Here is a 17,935-nt window from a genome sequence, read left to right on the forward strand (position 1 = left end):
GAATATCCAGAACTGGAAAATATAGTATCTGAAATTTTAAAAATTCCCTACATGAATTTGACAGCTAAATGGAGATGGGAGACAAGAATACATGAACTGTAAAATAAAGCAATAGAAATTAATCAATGTGGATAAAGAGAAACAAAAGATTAGAAAATAAATAAAATGTCAGTTAACTAAAGGATAATACCAGACTTTCCAATATATGTGTAATTGGCACTCCAGAACAAAGGAGAGAGAATGGGACAGAAAAATTACTTGAGAAAATGATGGTTGAAAACAATTCAGGCTATAACATTCACCAATATCAACAGTTACATTAAATATTAATAGGCAAAATACCCCAATTAAAAGGAAATTTGGGAGAATATGCTTTTTAAAAAGACACATTTATATTCTGTCTGAAAGAGACACACTTTACATCTAAAGACAAATACAGAATGAAAGTAAATGAATGCAGAAAGATACACTATGTGAAGAATAAGGATAAGGAGGCTGGAGTAGATATATTAATATCAGATAAAATAGATTTCAACGTAAAAAGTATTACCAAAAATAAAGAAGGGGGGAGTTGAGGAAGATGGCGGAAGAGTAAGACGCGGAGACCACCTTCCTCCCCACAGATACAGCAGAAATACATCTACACATGGAGTTCTCCTATAAAATACCTACTGAACGCTGGCAGAAGACCTCAGACCTCCCAAAAGGCAAGAAACTCCCCACGTACTTGGGTAGGGCAAAAGAAAAAAGGAAAAACAGAGACAAAAGAATAGGGACGGGACCTGCACCAATGGGAGGGAGCTGTGAGGGAGGAAAGCTTTCCACACCCTAGAAGCCCCTTTGTGGGCGGAGACTGCGGGTGGTGGAGGGGAAAGCTTCGGAGCCGCGGAGGAAAGCACAGCAACAGGGGTGCAGAGGGCAAAGCGGGGAGATTCCTGCACAGAGGATCGGTGCTGACCAGCACTCACCAGCCCAGGAGGCTTGTCTGCTCACTCGCCGGGGCGGGCGGGTCTGGGAGCTGAGGCTTGGGCTTCGGTCGCAGGGAGAGGACTGGGGTTGGCGGTGTGAACACAGCCTGTAGGGGTTAGTGTACCACGGCTACCCAGGAGGGAGTCCCGGAAAAAGTCTGGACCGGCCAATGAGACAAGAGACTTTTCCTTCCCTCTTTGTTTACTGGTGCGAGAGGAGAGGGGATTAAGAGTGCTGCTTAAAGGAGCTCCAGAGACGGGCGCGAGCCGCGACTATCAGCTCAGACCCCAGAGACAGGCATGAGACACTAAGGCTGCTACAGCCGCCACCAAGAAGCCTGTGTGCGAGAACAGGTCACTATCCACACCTCCCCTCCCGGGAGCCTGTGCAGCCCGCCACTGCCAGGTTCCCGGGATCCAGGGACAACTTCCCCGGGAGAATGCACGGCGCGCCTCAGGCTGCTGCAACGTCACGCTGGGCTCTGCCACCGCAGGCTCGCCCCACATCTGTACCCCTCTCTCCCCCCGGCCTGAGTGAGCCAGAGTCCCCGAAGCAGCTGCTCCTTTAACCCCATCCTGTCTGAGAGAAAAACAGACGCCCTCCGGCGACCTACATGCAGAGGTGGGTCCAAATCCAAAGCTGAAGCCCGGGAGCTGTGCGAACAAAGAAGAGAAAGGGAAATCTCTCCCAGAAGCCTGAGAAGCAGAGGATTAAATCTCCGCAATCAACTTGATGTACCCTACATCTCTGGAATACCTGAATAGACAACGAATCATCCCAAATTGAGGAGGTGGACTTTGGGAGCAACATAGATTATTTTTTCCCTTTTTCTTTTTGTGAGTGTGTATGTGTATGCTTCTGTGTGAGATTTTGTCAGTATAGCTTTGCTTTCACCATTTGTCCTAGGGTTCTGTCCATCCGTTTTTTTTTTTTTTTTTGGTTGGTTTTTTTTGTTTTTTTACTTAAAAAAACCGTTTTTCTTAATAATTTTTTAGTTTTTAATAACTTTTTAATTTTATCTTTCTTTTTCTATTTTATTTTATCCTCTTTCTTTCTTTCTTTTTCTTCCTTTTATTCTGAGCCATGTTGATGAAAGGCTCTTGGTGCTCCAACCAGGAGTCAGAGCTGTGCCTCTGAGGTTGGAGAGCCAACTTCAGGACACTGGTCCACCAGAGACCTCCCAGCTCCACGTAACATCAAACGGTGAAAATCTCCCAGAGAGCTCCATCTGAACACCAAGACCCAGCTTCAATCAACGACCAGCAAGCTACAGTGCTGGACACCCTATGCCAAACAACTAGCAAGACAGGGACACAACCCCACCCATTAGCAGAGAGGCTGCCTAAAATCATAATAAGGCCAGAGACATCCCAAAGCACACCACCAGACGTGGACTTGCCCACCAGAAAGACAAGATCCAGCCTCATCCACCAGAACACAGGCACTACTCCCCTCCACCAGGAAGCCTACACAACCCACTGAACCAACTTTAGCCACTGGGGACAGACACCAAAAACAACGGGAACTACGAACATGCAGCCTGCAAAAAGGAGACCCCAAACACAGTAAGATAAGCAAAATGAGAAGACAGAAAAACAGCAGATGAAGGAGCAAGGTAAAAACCCACCACAACTAACAGATGAAGAGGAAATAGGCAGTCTACCTGAAAAAGAATTCAGAATAATGATAGTAAAGATGATTCAAAATCTTGGAAATAGAATAGAGAAAATGCAAGGAACATTTAACAAGCACTTAGAAGAACTAAAGAGGAAACAAGCAACGATGAACAACACAATAAGTGAAATTAAAAATACTCTAGAAGGAATCAGTAGCAGAATAACTGAGGCAGAAGAACGGATAAGTGACCTGGAAGATAAAATGGTGGAAATAACTACTGCAGAGCAGAATAAAGAAAAAAGAATGAAAAGAACTGAGGACAGTCTCAGAGACCTCTGCGACAAAATTAAACACACCAACATTCGAATTATAGGGGTTCCAGAAGAAGAAGAGAAAAAGAAAGGGACTGAGAAAATATTTGAAGAGATTGTAGTTGAAAACTTCCCTAATATGGGAAAGGAAATAGTTAATCAAGTCCAGGAAGCACAGAGAGTCCCATACAGGATAAATCCAAGGAGAAACATGCCAAGACACATATTAATCCAACTGTCAAAAATTAAATACAAAGAAAACATATTAAAAGCAGCAAGGGAAAAACAACAAATAACACACAAGGGAATCCCCATAAGGTTAACAGCTGATCTTTCAGCAGAAACTCTGCAAACCAGAAGGGACTGGCAGGACATATTTAAAGTGATGAAGGAGAAAAACCTGCAACCAAGATTACTCTAACCAGCAGGGATCTCATTCAGATTTGATGGAGAAATTAAAACCGTTACAGACAAGCAAAAGCTGAGGGAGTTCAGCACCACCAAACCAGCTTTACAACAAATGCTAAAGGAACTTCTCTAGGCAAGAAACACAGAGAAGGAAAAGACCTACAATAACAAACCCCAAACAATTAAGAAAATGGGAATAGGAACATACATATCGATAATTACCTTAAATGTAAATGGATTAAAGCTCCCACCAAAGACACAGACTGGCTGAATGGATACAAAAACAAGACCCTCATATATGCTGTCTACAAGAGACCCATTTCAGACCTAGAGACACATACAGACTGAAAGTGTGGGGATGGAAAAAGGTATTCCATGCAAAGGGAAACCAAAAGAAAGCTGGAGTAGCAACTCTCATATCAGACAAAATAGACTTTAAAATAAAGACTATTACAAGAGATAAAGAATGATACTACATAATGATCAAGGGATCGATCCAAGAAGAAGATATAACAATTGTAAATATTTATGCACCCAACAGAGGAGCACCTCAATACATAAGGGAAATGCTAACAGCCATAAAAGGGGAAATCGACAGTAACACAGTCATAGTAGGGGACTTTAACACCCCACTTTCACCCATGGACAGATCATCCAAAATGAAAATAAATAAGGAAACGCAAGCTTTAAATGCTACATTAAACAAGATGGACTTAATTGATATTTATAGGACATTCCATCCAAAAACAACAGAATACACATTTTTCTCAAGTGCTCATGGAACATTCTCCAGGATAGATCATATCTTGGGTCACAAATCAAGCCTTGGTAAATTTAAGAAAATTGAAATCATATCAGGTATCTTTTCCGACCATAACGCTATGAGACTAGATATCAATTACAGGAAAAGATCTGTGAAAAAACAAACACATGGACGCTAAACAATACACTACTTAATAACGAAGTGATCACTGAAGAAATCAAAGAGGAAATCAAAACATACCTAGAAACAAAGGACAATGGAGACTCGACAACCCAAAACCTGTGGGATGCAGCAAAAGCAGTTCTAAACGGGAAATTTATAGCAATACAATCCTACCTTAAGAAGCAGGAAACATCTCAAATAAACAACCTATCCTTGCACCTAAAACAATTAGAAAAAGAAGAACAAAAAAACCCCAAAGTTAGCAGAAGAAAAGAAATCATAAAGCTCAGATCAGGAATAAATGAAAAAGAAATTAAGGAAATGATAGCAAAGGTTAATAAAACTAAAAGCTGGTTCTCTGAGAAGATAAACAAAATTGATAAACCATTAAGCAAACTCATCAAGAGAAAAAGGGAGAAGACTTAAATCAATAGAATTAGAAATGAAAAAGGAGAAGTAACAACTGACACTGCAGAAATACAAAGGATCATGAGAGATTACTACACGCAACTCTCTGCCAATAAAATGGACAACCTGGGAGAAATGGACAAATACTTAGAAATGCACAACCTGCCGAGACTGAACCAGGAAAAAATGGAAAATATGAACACAACAATCACAAGCACTGAAATTGAAACTGTGATTAAAAATCTTCCAACAAACAAAAGCCCAGGACAAGATGGCTTCACAGGCGGATTCTACCAAACATTTAGGAAAGAGCTAACACCTATCCTTCTCAAAATCTTCCAAAATATAGCAGAGAGAGGAACACTTGCAAACTCATTCTACGAGGCCACCATCACCCTGATACCAAAACCAGACAAAGATGTCACAAAGAAAGAAAACTACAGGCCAATATCACTGATGAACAGATATGCAAAAATCCTCAACAAAATACTAGCAAACAGAATCCAACTGCACATTAAAAGGATCATACACCATGATCAAGTGGGGTTTATTCCAGGAATGCAAGGATTCTTCAATATAGGCAAATCAATCAACATGATACACCATATTAACAAGTTGAAGGAGAAAAATTATATGATCATCTCAATAGATGGAGAGAAAGCTTTTGACAAAATTCAACACCATTTATGGTAAAAACCGTGCAGAAAGTAGGCATAGAGGGAACTTTCCTCAAATAATAAAGGCCATATATGACAAAGCCACAGCCAACATCGTCCTCAATGGTGAAATACTAAAACCATTTCCACTAAGATAAGGAACAAGACAATGGTGCCCACTCTCACCACTATTATTCAACATACTTTTGGAAGTTTTAGCCATAACAATCAGAGAAGAAAAAGAAATAAAAGGAATCGAAATCAGTAAAGAAGTAAAGATGTCACTGTTTGAAGATGACATGATACTATACATAGAGAATCCTAAAGATGCTACCAGAAATCTACTAGATCTAATCAATGAATTTGGTAAAGTAGCAGGATACAAAATTAATGCACAGAAATCTCTGGCATTACTATACACTAATGATGAAAAATCTGAAAGTGAAATCAAGAAAACACTCCCATTTACCATTGCAACAAGAAGAATAAAATATCTAGGAATAAACCTTCCTAAGGAGACAAAAGACCTGTATGCAGAAAATTATAAGACACTGAGGAAAGAAATTAAAGTTGATACAAATAGATGGAGAGATATACCATGTCCTTGTACTGGAAGAATCAACATTGTGAAAAAGACTCTACTACCCAAAGCAATCTACAGATTCAATGCAATCCCTCTCAAACTTCCACTGGCATTTTTCACAGAACGAGAACAAAAAATTTCACAATTTGTATGGAAACACAAAAGACTCCGAATAGCCAAAGCAATCCTGAGAATGAAAACTGGAGTTGGAGGAATCAGGCTCCCTGACTTCAGACTGTACTACAAAGCTACAGTAATGAAGACAGTATGGTACTGGCACAAAAACAGAAATATAGATCAATGGAAGAGGACAGAAAGCCCAGAGATAAACCCATGTACATATGGTCACCTCATTTTTGATAAAGGAGGCAAGAATATACACTGGAGAAAATACAGCTTCTTCAATCAGTGGTGCTGGAGAAAATGGACAGGTACATGTAAAAGTATGAGATTAGAGCACTCCCTAACACCATACACAAAAATAAGCTCAAAATGGATTAAAGATCTAAATGTAAGGCCAGAAACTATCAAACTTAGAGGAAAACATAGGCTGAACACTCTATGACATAAATCACAGCAAGATCCTTTTTGACCCACCTCCTAGAGAAATGGAAATAAAAACAAAAATAAACAAATGGGACCTAATGAAACTTAAAAGCTTTTTTTAAAATTTATTTTTTATCTTTTTAACATCTTTATTGGAGTATAATTGCTTTACAGTGGTGTGTTAGTTTCTGCTTTATAAAAAAGTGAATCAGTTATACATATACACATGGTCCCATATCTCTTCCCTCTTGCATCTCCCTCCCTCCTACCCTCCGTATCCCACCCCTCTAGGTGGTCACAAAGCACCGAGCTGATCTCCCTGTGCTATGTGGCTGCTTCACACTAGCTATCTATTCTATGTTTGGTAGTGTATATATGTCCATGCCACTCTCTCACTTTGTCACAGCCTACCCTTCCCCCTCCCCACATCCTCAAGTCCATTCTCTAAAGGAAACCATAAACAAGACTAAAAGACAACCCTCAGAATTGGAGAAAATATTTGCAAATGAAGCATCTGACAAAGGATTAATCTCCAAAATTTACAAGCAGCTCATGCAGCTCTGTAACAAAAAAAACAAACAACCCAATCCAAAAATGGGCAGAAGACCTAAATAGACACTTCTCCGAAGAAGATATACAGATTGCCAACAAATACATGAAAGAATGCTCAACATCATTAATCATTAGAGAAATGCAAATCAAAACTACAATGAGATATCTTCTCACACCAGTCAGAATGGCCATCATCAAAAAATCTAGGAACAGTAAATGCTGGAAAGGTTGTGGAGAAAAGGGAACACTGTTGCACTGTTGGTGGGAATGTAAATTGATACAGCCACTGTGGAGAACAGTATGGAGGTTCCTTAAAAAACTACAAATAGAACTACCATACAACCCAGCAATCCCACTACTGGTCATATACGCTGAAAAAACCATAATTCAAAGAGTCATGTACCAGTATGTTCGTTGAAGCTCTATTTACAATATCCAGGACATGGAAGCAACCTAAGTATCCATCAACAGATGAATGGATAAAGAAGATGTGGCACTTATATACAATGGAATATTACTCAGCCATAAATAGAAACGAAATTGATTTATTTGTAGTGAGGTGGATGGACCTAGAGTCTGTCCTACAGAGTGAAGTAAGTCAGAAAGAGGAAAACAAATACCGTATGCTAACACATATATATGGAATCTTAAAAAAAAAAAGGTCATAAAGAACATAGGGGTAAGACGGGAATAAAGACACAGACCTACTAGTGAATGGACTTGACACTGGGAGGGGGATGGGTAAGCTGTGACAAAGAGAGAGAGTGGCATGGACATATATACACTACCAAACGTAAAAGAGATAGCTAGTGGGAAGCAGCCGCATATCACAGGGAGACCAGCTCAGTGCTTTGTGACCACCTAGAGAGGTGGGATAGGGAGCGTGGGAGGGAGGGAGACGCCAGAGGGAAGAGATATGGGAACATATGTATATGTATAGCTGATTCACTTTGTTATAAATCAGAAACTAACACACCATTGTAAAGGAATTATACTCCAATAAAGATGTTGAAAAAAAAAAGAATAGTTCATAATGATAAAAGTGCCAATTAAGGAAGGTGCAACTATAATAGATGAGTGTGCATCTATTAACAGAGTTTTAAAAAATATTAGGAAGAAATTGACAGAAATTAGGAGAAAATAGAGACTTCTGCATTTATGGTTTAACACACCCATATCCTGGAGTTTTATAGAAAAACTAATCTCCCCCCCGCCACCAAAAAAATGTAAAGACGATGTTCTGAGCAACACTATTAAGTACATTGACGTAATTGATATTTATAGGACACAGTGCCCAACAAGGGCAGGATAACACATTCTTTTGAAGGGCACACGTTATGTTGACTAGGATAGAATGTGATTGGTAATAAAACAAGTCTAATTATCTATTAAAAGATTGAAATAATACAGATTATGTTCTCTTAGCATAAATAGATTAAAAATCAATAATAGTATCAAGTAGGACAGTACCAAATATTTGGAAAATAAACAGTGTACTTCTAAATAACACAAGAGACAAAGAGGATATCCCAAGAGAGTTTAGACACTATTCCTAAAAGAATGATTATGAAAATATATCGCATTAACCTTTGTGGGGTAGTGCTAAAGCAGTGATTAGAGGGAAAACCATAGCTTTAAATAATTATATTAGAAAATTAGGAAGATGTGATATCAGTGATTTCAGCTCCCATGTAAAATAATTAGGAAGAAGAAATTAAATCCAAAGTAAAAAAGGTAAAAGGAAATCATAGAAACATGAGCAAAACTGATAAAATATTAACTGAATAAACAATAGAGAAAAAAATCAATGATGCCAAAAGATTTTTCTTTTTAATATCCATCAAATTGGTAAGACTAGCTAGACTGAAAAAAGATAAAAAGAGAGGAAACACAAATTACCAATATCAGGAACAAAAGAGTGGCCATCACTGCAAATTCTACAAAATTAAAGAGATAACAGGAAATACTGTGAATAATTTTAGGGCAATAAATTTGACAACCTGGATAAAATAGAAAAATTTGTTTACATATTTTTATTGTGAAATGCACAAAACACAAAGTGTACTATTTTAATGATTTTTAAGTGTACAGTTTAGTGGCTCCAGTCCTTGGCAGCTACTGTTTGACTTCGTTTTAAAAAAATTTCCTCTTTTCTACCACCCCCAACTTCTGGCAACCACCATTCTACTCTGTATTACTATGAGATCAACTTTTATTATTATTATTTTTTAGATTTCACATAAAAGTGAGATCAGAGATTACACAATATTTGTCTTTCTGTGTCTAGCTTATTTCACTTAGCATAATGTTCTCCAGGTTCATCCATGTTATTGCAATTGGAAGGATTTCCTTCTTTCCTATGACTAAATAATGTTCCATTGTATATCTATACCACATTTTCTTTATCCATTCATCTATGAATGGATAAGTTAAGTTGTTTCCATGGCTGGCTATTGAGAATAATGCTGCAGTGAACATGGGAGTGCACATATCTTCTCGAGATAGTGATTTTACTTCCTTTGGATATATACCCAGAAGTAGGATTGCTGGGTTAAATGCTAGCTCTGTTTTACATTTTTTGAGGAACCTCCATATTATTTTCTATAATGGCTGTACCAATTTACTTCCCACCAACAGTGTAGGAGGGTTCCCTTTTTTCCACATACTTGACAACACTTGTTATCTTCTGACGTTTTGATATTAACCATCCTAACAGGTGTGAAGTTATAACTTATTGCAGTTTTGATTTACATTCCCTTGCTAATTAGTGATACTGAGCATCTTTTCATCTGTTGGCCATTTGTATATCTTCTTTGGAAAAATGACTATTCAGGTCCTTTATACATTTTAAAATCAGATTATTATCATTTTTTTTTTTTACTATTGAGTTAGATGTCATCCTTATGTATTTTGGATATTAACCCCTTATCAGAATTACGGTTTTCAAATATTTTCTCCCATTCCATAGGTTGCTTTTAATTTTGTTGATTATTTCCTCTGCTGTACAGAAACTTTTTATTTTGATGTAGTCCCACTTGTCTGTTTTTGCTTTTGCTGCCTGAGCTTTCGGTGTCAAGTCCTAAAAATCATTGCAAGGTCACTGTCAAGGAGTTTTTCTCCTATGTTTTCTTCTAGTAGCTTTACAGATTTGGGTCTTATGCTTAAATCTCTAATCCATTTTGAGGTTATTTTTGTACATGGTATGAGATAAAGGCCCAAATTCATTCTTCTGCAAGTGAATATGCAGTTTTTCCAACACCATTTATTGAAGAGACTTTCTTTCTCCATTGTGTATTCTTGGCACCATTGTTGAAGACCAGTTGGCCATAAATATGTATATTTATTTCTGGGGTCTCTATTCTGTTCCATTGGTCTATATGTCTGTTTTTATTCCAGTACCATACTGGCTTGATTACTATAACTTTGTTTTATATTTTAAAATCAAGCAGTCTCATGCCTCCAGCTTTGTTCATTTTGCTCAAGATCATTTAGGCTATTTGGGGTTTTTGTAGTTCCATATAAATTTTAGAATTCTTTTCTATTTCTGTGGAAAATACCATTGGAATTTTGAAAAGATTGCATTGAATCTATAGATGGCTTTGGTATATATGAACATTTTAATAATATAGAGTTCTCCAATCAATTAACATGGTTATCTTTCCATTTATTTGTATCTTCTTCAATTTCTTTCATCAGTGTTTTACAGTTCTAAGTGTACAGATTTTTCACTTCCTTGGTTAAATTTTTTCCTAATATTAATCTCTTCTTTGGGTAGTTAATTGTTAGTGTATAGAAATACAACTGAGTTTTGAATGAAACTTTATTAAATTCTTTCAGATTTTTGGTGGAGTCTTTAGTGTTTTCTATATATAAAATTATGTCATCAGCAAACAGAGACAATTTTACTTCTTAGAGACCACCAGACAGATCAGAATGCACAACCACAATCCATTGAGTACAAAGTTTACATTGTGTCCTCTGGCTCTAGCTATATATGCTCTAAATCAGCCTTCAGTATATGGTATTTTTTCTTCCATAGCCATGATTCATGGGTCCAGAAATCAAGGAGTGGAAATGGGAGCAGCAACATTCACTATTATACCTAATGACCCACTAGCAAAATTTTGCTCCTCTGTCCTAGAGGTCTTAATTCCAAAGGGAGAAATTCTTCTACCAGGAGACATGTCAATGATTCCAATGAACTGGAAATTAAGACTGTTACGGGGACACTTTGGGCTTTCTATGCCTCTGAATCAACAGGTAAAGAAGGGAGTTACTGTGTTGGCTGGAAGGATTGATCCTGACTACCGGGGGAAGTTACACTACTACTCCACAATGGAGGTAAGGAAGAGTATGTCTGAAATACAGCAGATTCCTTAGGGCATCTCTTAGTATTCCCATACCCTGTGATTAAGGTCAGTGGAAACATACAACCCCATCTTGGCAGGACTATAAGACACTCCTCAGTAATGAAGATTTGTGTCACCCTATCAGGTAAAGAACCACGACCAGCTGAGGTGCTTGCTGAAGGCAAAGGGAATACAGAGTGGGTAGTGAAAGAAGGTAGTTAAAAATACCAGCTAAATCATGTGACCAGTTACACAAATGATTACTGTAATTGTCATGAGAATTTCCTTCTTATTTTGTTATGAATATGTGGATGTATATTAAGCAAATATCTTTGTTTTCTTTCCTTTCTTATTCCCTTATTATGTAACATAAGAAGTATTGACTTTACATCATGTATTGAAGTATTGACTTTACATCATATATTTAAGTATTGTTAATCTTACCACATAGTATCTAAATTATTGGGTATCAAGGAGAAGAGCAAGCATTACTCAAGGACCTTACCTCCTCTTCTGTGTAAGGGGTTATTATGTATTCAGTTGTATGCAGGATAGCTGTATTTTGTTCAGTGAAATTACGATCTTGTTATTGTGTTTATTTGGAGATTAAATATGGGTTAAGGAGATGCATATGAGTGCCAAATTGAAAGGGTATAGAACTGCAGTGGTTAATTTTGTATGTCGACTGGGCCACGGGATGCCCAGATATTTTGTCAGACGTTATTCTGGGTGTGACTATGAGGGTGTTTTTAGATGAGATTTATATTCCAATTAGTAAACTGAGTAAAGCAGATTGCCCTCCCTAATGTCAGTGGCCCTCAAACAAGCACTTGAAAGCCTAAATAGAACAAAAAAGCTGACTATCCCATGAGTAAGAAGGAACACCCCCTGCCTGACTGGTTGAGCTGTGACATCAGTATTTTCCTGGCCTCAGACTTGGACAGAAACATCAGCTCTTCTTGCGTCTTGAGCCTATAGGTTCTCAGACTATAGCTTAAACCAATACCTCTCCTGATTCTTAGGCTTTTGGACTCTGATTAGAATCATACCATTGGGTTTCCTGTGTCTTCAGTTTGCTGAATATGGGATTTTCAGTCTCCATAATCATGTGAAACAATTCCTTATTATGTTGCTAGCTAGCTAGCTATCTCTTGTTGGTTCTTTTTCTCTGGAGAACCTTGATTGATATAAAAAGGGATACTGCATCTGATTTCTGATTTCTGAATCTGATTCAACTGATTTCTCATTTATGGAGGCCAGGGAACAGTGGTATGGTATATTTAAAGTTCTGAAAGAAAAAGCTGTCTTTGAAAAATTCTATCCTTCAAATCAATCCTACAACAGTGAAGAAGAAATTAAGACATCCCCAGGTAAACAAAAACTGAGGGAGCTCATTTCTAGTAATACAAACAAAAAAATGCTGAAGAAATTTCCTCAGACTGAAATTAATGAAGACTAGACAGTAACTTGAAGCCATGTGAAGAAACAAAGAACACTAGTACAGGTAAATATAATAAGCCAGTATTATTGAATTTTTGGTTTGTAATTCCTCTATTCATTTCCTATATGATTTAAAGACAAACGCATGGGAGTGGTGTCAGCACTTTGTCTCTCCCCTTCAATCTACAACTAGTAAAACATTCATAGCTCAACAGAGGTTTTTCTGTCAAACACACCAGGATGCTAGAGAGATCCACACATCTATACATCTGGAGGCAGGTGTATTGGAACACATAGAGTAGGAGGAACTGGGGAAACAGCAGTGCCTGAGATTCCAGCCCCTGGCCATAGCAGCTAAGCCTACCAGAGGATCCACTAGTAGCAGTGGAGATGGTGCACATGTCTCTGGACTCCATGCTGCAGCAACATCTGTCTCCAGAGGAAACTGGGCAGGAGTGGCAGCAGAATCCAAGACCCTGGCACCTCCAGCTATGGCACCTATGACTCTGGTCTCCCCTTCCCACTCTTAAATGAAACTTTAGACCAGATAGACTTAATATATATAGAGAGAACATTCTATTCAAAAGCAGCATAGTACACATTCTTCTCAAGTGCACATGGAACATTCTCAAGAACAGACTATATACTGGGACACAAAACAAGTCTCAATAAATTTAAGAAGATTGAAATCATATCAAGCATCTTTTCTGACCACAATGGTATGAAACTAGAAATGAACCACAAGAAGAAACCTGTAAAAGAAATAAATATGTGGAGACAAGTTTCAAATAAATAAAATCAGAAATGAAAGAGGAGAAGTTACAACGATACCACGGAAATACAAAGGATTATAAGAGACTACTATAAACAGCTATATGCCAACAAATTTGACAACCTAGAAGAAATGGATGAATTCTGAGAATCATACAACCTTCCAAGACTGAATCATGAATAAATAGCAAATATGTTCATCTTTATAAAAATGGTCTTTACTAGTAGCTCCTAAAGTCTAAACTTTGGCCTGGGCAACTAAAACACAAAGTAATTAGGTGGCATAATACATTTATTGATTTCCTGAGATGAAAGTTATATTTTTTCCCAGTTTAAAATGAGAGAAAATTAAGGTTCTGTGTATTTCTGAAATACAGCAAAATCTGTAAATAAATTAGATATTTGCCTCTTAAGACTTTTACAAATTATAATTTTCAAGTTCTGAAGTTATGAACACAAAATATGACTCATGATGGTCATTATTAATATACGTGAGGTTATTCACTACTAACTCTGGAGGGTTTGGACAACACTGAGTATACATCTTTAAATTTTTCAGTTTCCTGGAAACATTGTTGAAGTATTTGAGTACCATCAATATGCCAAGCATTACAGTGTGCTGAGTGCTGGAGATATACCACTGATCAAAAAGAGACATTAATTAAATTGTACCCAAAGATGTATTATTACAGCAGTGATGGATGCTCTGAAGGAGTAGTAAAAGTGTTAGGGAGGATATGAACTAATCAGGGAGGTCTAACTAAGCTCTCTTGGTAAAATGATCAATAAGATCAGAACTCAAAAATGCATAGGAAACTCAGAGTATAGAACAATTTGTAACTACTAACAGTTAAGGTGGAACATTAGATTACATAGGTAGGCCTATGACTTAGAGAGTAGTAGAAACATATCAAAACCATAAATAAGAGCCAATTTCAAACTTCCATATATGAGAAAAACAAATGAAAAAAAAAAATCAGGGGCTTCCCTGGTGGCGCAGTGGTTGAGAGTCCGCCTGCCGATGCAGGGGACACGGGTTCGTGCCCTGGTCTGGGAAGATCCCACGTGCCGCGGAGCGGCTGGGCCTGTGAGCCATGGCTGCTGAGCCTGCGCGTCTGGAGCCTGTACTCCGCGACGGGAGAGGCCACAACAGTGAGAGGCCCGCGTACCGCAAAGAAAAAAAAAAAATCACACACTGGATGGCATTATTAATGGATTAAAAATGGCAGAAACAAAGATCAGTAAGCTAGAAGGCATAGCAATAGAAACTAAACAATCCCAAACAAAAGCACAGAAAAGGAAAAAACAAGCTGAAAAAAATGAAGAGACATATGAGTTGGGGACAATATCAAGTTTTATATGTTTCTTTGGAGTTCCCTAAAAGAAAAAGAAACAGGAATAAACATAAAAAATATTTGAAGCGGATGATCAAACTTGGTTACATATTTTTTACTCTTTGCCTCTGGCTGAAAAGGTATGGTTTTGAAGTAATGAACTGGTTTATTCATGTGGAGACTGACTTGACATGAATTTCTAAAGAGCAGTTACAGATATCTTGAGTGTTGGAAACAGTATTAGAAAATGAGTGTAGTTTCCCTAAAGACTTACTCTGAAGTAGATAACACATTTAACATTAATATGAGATCTCATTCACTTGTAAAATATCAGTAATATTACTTACATGTGAGGAAGAGGGAGCATTAAGCAAAGAAGGTAAGCATTTATGGAGTACCTATATTTTTATATGAAGGGTACCTATATCTATAAATTATCTTATTTAACCATTCATAATGTTCTCATATGTTAAGGCATGCCATTTTAAAATTACAAATGGGGAAATAGAATCAAAGATTTACCCTGAATCACTTATAGTAAAAAGCAGTGTTGGGATTCAAATCCGTGTCTGTCTGGCTAAAATATAAAAATAATGAGGAGAAATTTACTGTCCTAAAAATATACCAGCATCAAATCTATGTAGTCAAAGACATTAGGATTTGAGTATTATTCCTCACAACGCTTCATTTTGATGGTTTATCTTCAGTTAATGACAATTCAGACATAGTAAATCTGAAATTAATGCTTCAGTCATTCGAAACAAAGTAAAGAACCTAAGGATGCATTTGCTCTAGGAGTATATCCAGAATCTTTTTCATGTAACCTTTTTTCTTAAACAAAGATCCTCTTTTCTACCTCTGTCAACAAGAAGAGACTGAGGATCGAACAAGAGAAGAGGCTTTCATGAAAACTTGATGGGAAAAAAAAGAACAATGGCACAAATTGACTTTTAAATATGTCATGATAGAGGAGATCTTTTCATTTCTAAGAAAACAATACAAGCAGCCTGTTAGCCATGATTTCAGCATGTTTTGTAAATTAATCTGGCTTCCTAATTATTCTTTCATTTAAGGAAACAAAATGAAGATGATAATGCTATTTGCTGCCACTTCAAATTTTAAATCAGTAACCAAAATTAGCAGCGTATCTTTTGTGAATTTCATCCACTAGTCATTATTATTTCTTCACATAACCTAATTTTTTCCAACATCATCTCTGTTCAAGATCATTGAGTTTCATGATTATATATTCAGAATTGATGCTGTTGTACTAAACACTATTCTATTATTTTACAAATTAATTCAAATATAGTCTAGGTTTACAATCAAGTTCACCTTCACATTCTAATTTGTTTTGAAAATTATTTAGTCAACAAGGTATTTTATTGTAATCCACCAACAGTGATATGGGTAATAATTGACCAATTAAAATAACAATTCAGGAGCCCCTGGAGGAAACTGAACTCTGTCTGAACCTGATGGCAGAAGGCACTTGAGCTACCATTGCAATCTACCTTGCATCTCCAAACAGAAGAGAAAACTATAAAGTAATCACTGTTTATAGCAATAACCTTTAACAAGATACAGAGCCAGCAAGAAGATGGGAGTAGGCCATGGAGATGCAATGATTTCAGGGCACCCCCCAACACCATCCACAAACACCTCCATTAACCAATTACAGAGTCCTGAAGTTCTGCTATTAGAGAATTTCTCCTTTACTATAAGACTTTGGAGCCTTTTAAAATACTAATCCTTCTGAAAGAAGTCATGCTTTATGTTTTTTAAAAAACTATAATTTGGTATTTTAATGTACTTCTTTTTCATGAAGATATTCCCTGACAACTAAAACTAACAACTCATTCCTCTGCTATGCACAGCACTAATTTTTTCCAGCTTTACTGAGATATGGCTGATGGGATGTATAACACTGTGTAACTTTAAGGTGTATAAGGTGATGATTTGATATATGTTTATATTGCAAAATGATTACCAAAATAAGATTAGTTAACACATCCATCACCTCACATACTTACCAGTTTTTGTGTGCGGTGAAAACATTTAAGGTCTATTCTCTTTAAGCTTATTCATCCTGATAGTGTTAATTATATATTACCCTGAAGAAAGGACTAGATAGAAAAAGAGAAGTGAAAAACTGTAAGCATGTTGAGATCCAAATAAAGGAGACAAGGTCTAAAAAGTAAATGGGAGACCAGAGATGCCAGAAACAAGCCTAATTTTTACTTCCAAAAAAGCCTTTTCTCAAAAGAAGAATCAACAATTCATAGAGTGAATTTCATTTGGGTCCAAGTCTAGTGCTATGTATTTGCCTTGAGAATGAGGAAGGGGAAGAGACCTAACTCACATTGAGCACCTAAAGCATATCAAGTATTGTGGCTGGCACTTGATGGTAAAAAGGTTACCCCTAGAAGCAAAATGGAGAAAGACCAGTTAGGAAGCTACTGAAATAGTCCCTGACAAAAAAAATAAATCAACAAAGAACAACAACAAAACCCACACAAGAAATGACAATCTTCTAAAGTATGGCAATGGTAGTAAATGACTGATTTCAATTTGATCTAACTTGGTGACTGGTTGGATGTAGAGAGATCAAAAAGGAGGAAACAAGGATGGGTGAAAGGTTTGGTTTGGAAGACTGAGTGAGAAGAGCTGGCAAGCTTAACCCTGTGTGAATTTTAAGGGTCAGTGTGTGTTATCTAGGAAGTAGTGAATTCAGAATTGAACAGATTCAGTTTCAGTTACCTGTGTGATAGTCATTTGGAGATACCTGGAAACTAGAAGAGAGATCTTAAATTAAGATAGAGATAGTTAAAACTTGGGAAATAGATCATTTGTGAAAAAGAATGAATAAAATGTGGACTGCGGTCCAACCTCTAGGAAACAACATTTTAAAAAACGAGGCAAAGGAGGGGATTCAGTGAAAGAAATTGAGGAAGAGCATGCAGTGATTTAAGAGGAGTAGAGGAAGAGAGTAATATGTAAGCCAGAGGAAGAGCATTTCAGGAAAGGAATGATGTACAGTGACATTTGAGAGAACGTTACCAGGAG

Source organism: Phocoena phocoena, chromosome X (genome assembly GCF_963924675.1).
Source record: "Phocoena phocoena chromosome X, mPhoPho1.1, whole genome shotgun sequence".
Lineage (NCBI taxonomy): Eukaryota > Metazoa > Chordata > Mammalia > Artiodactyla > Phocoenidae > Phocoena > Phocoena phocoena.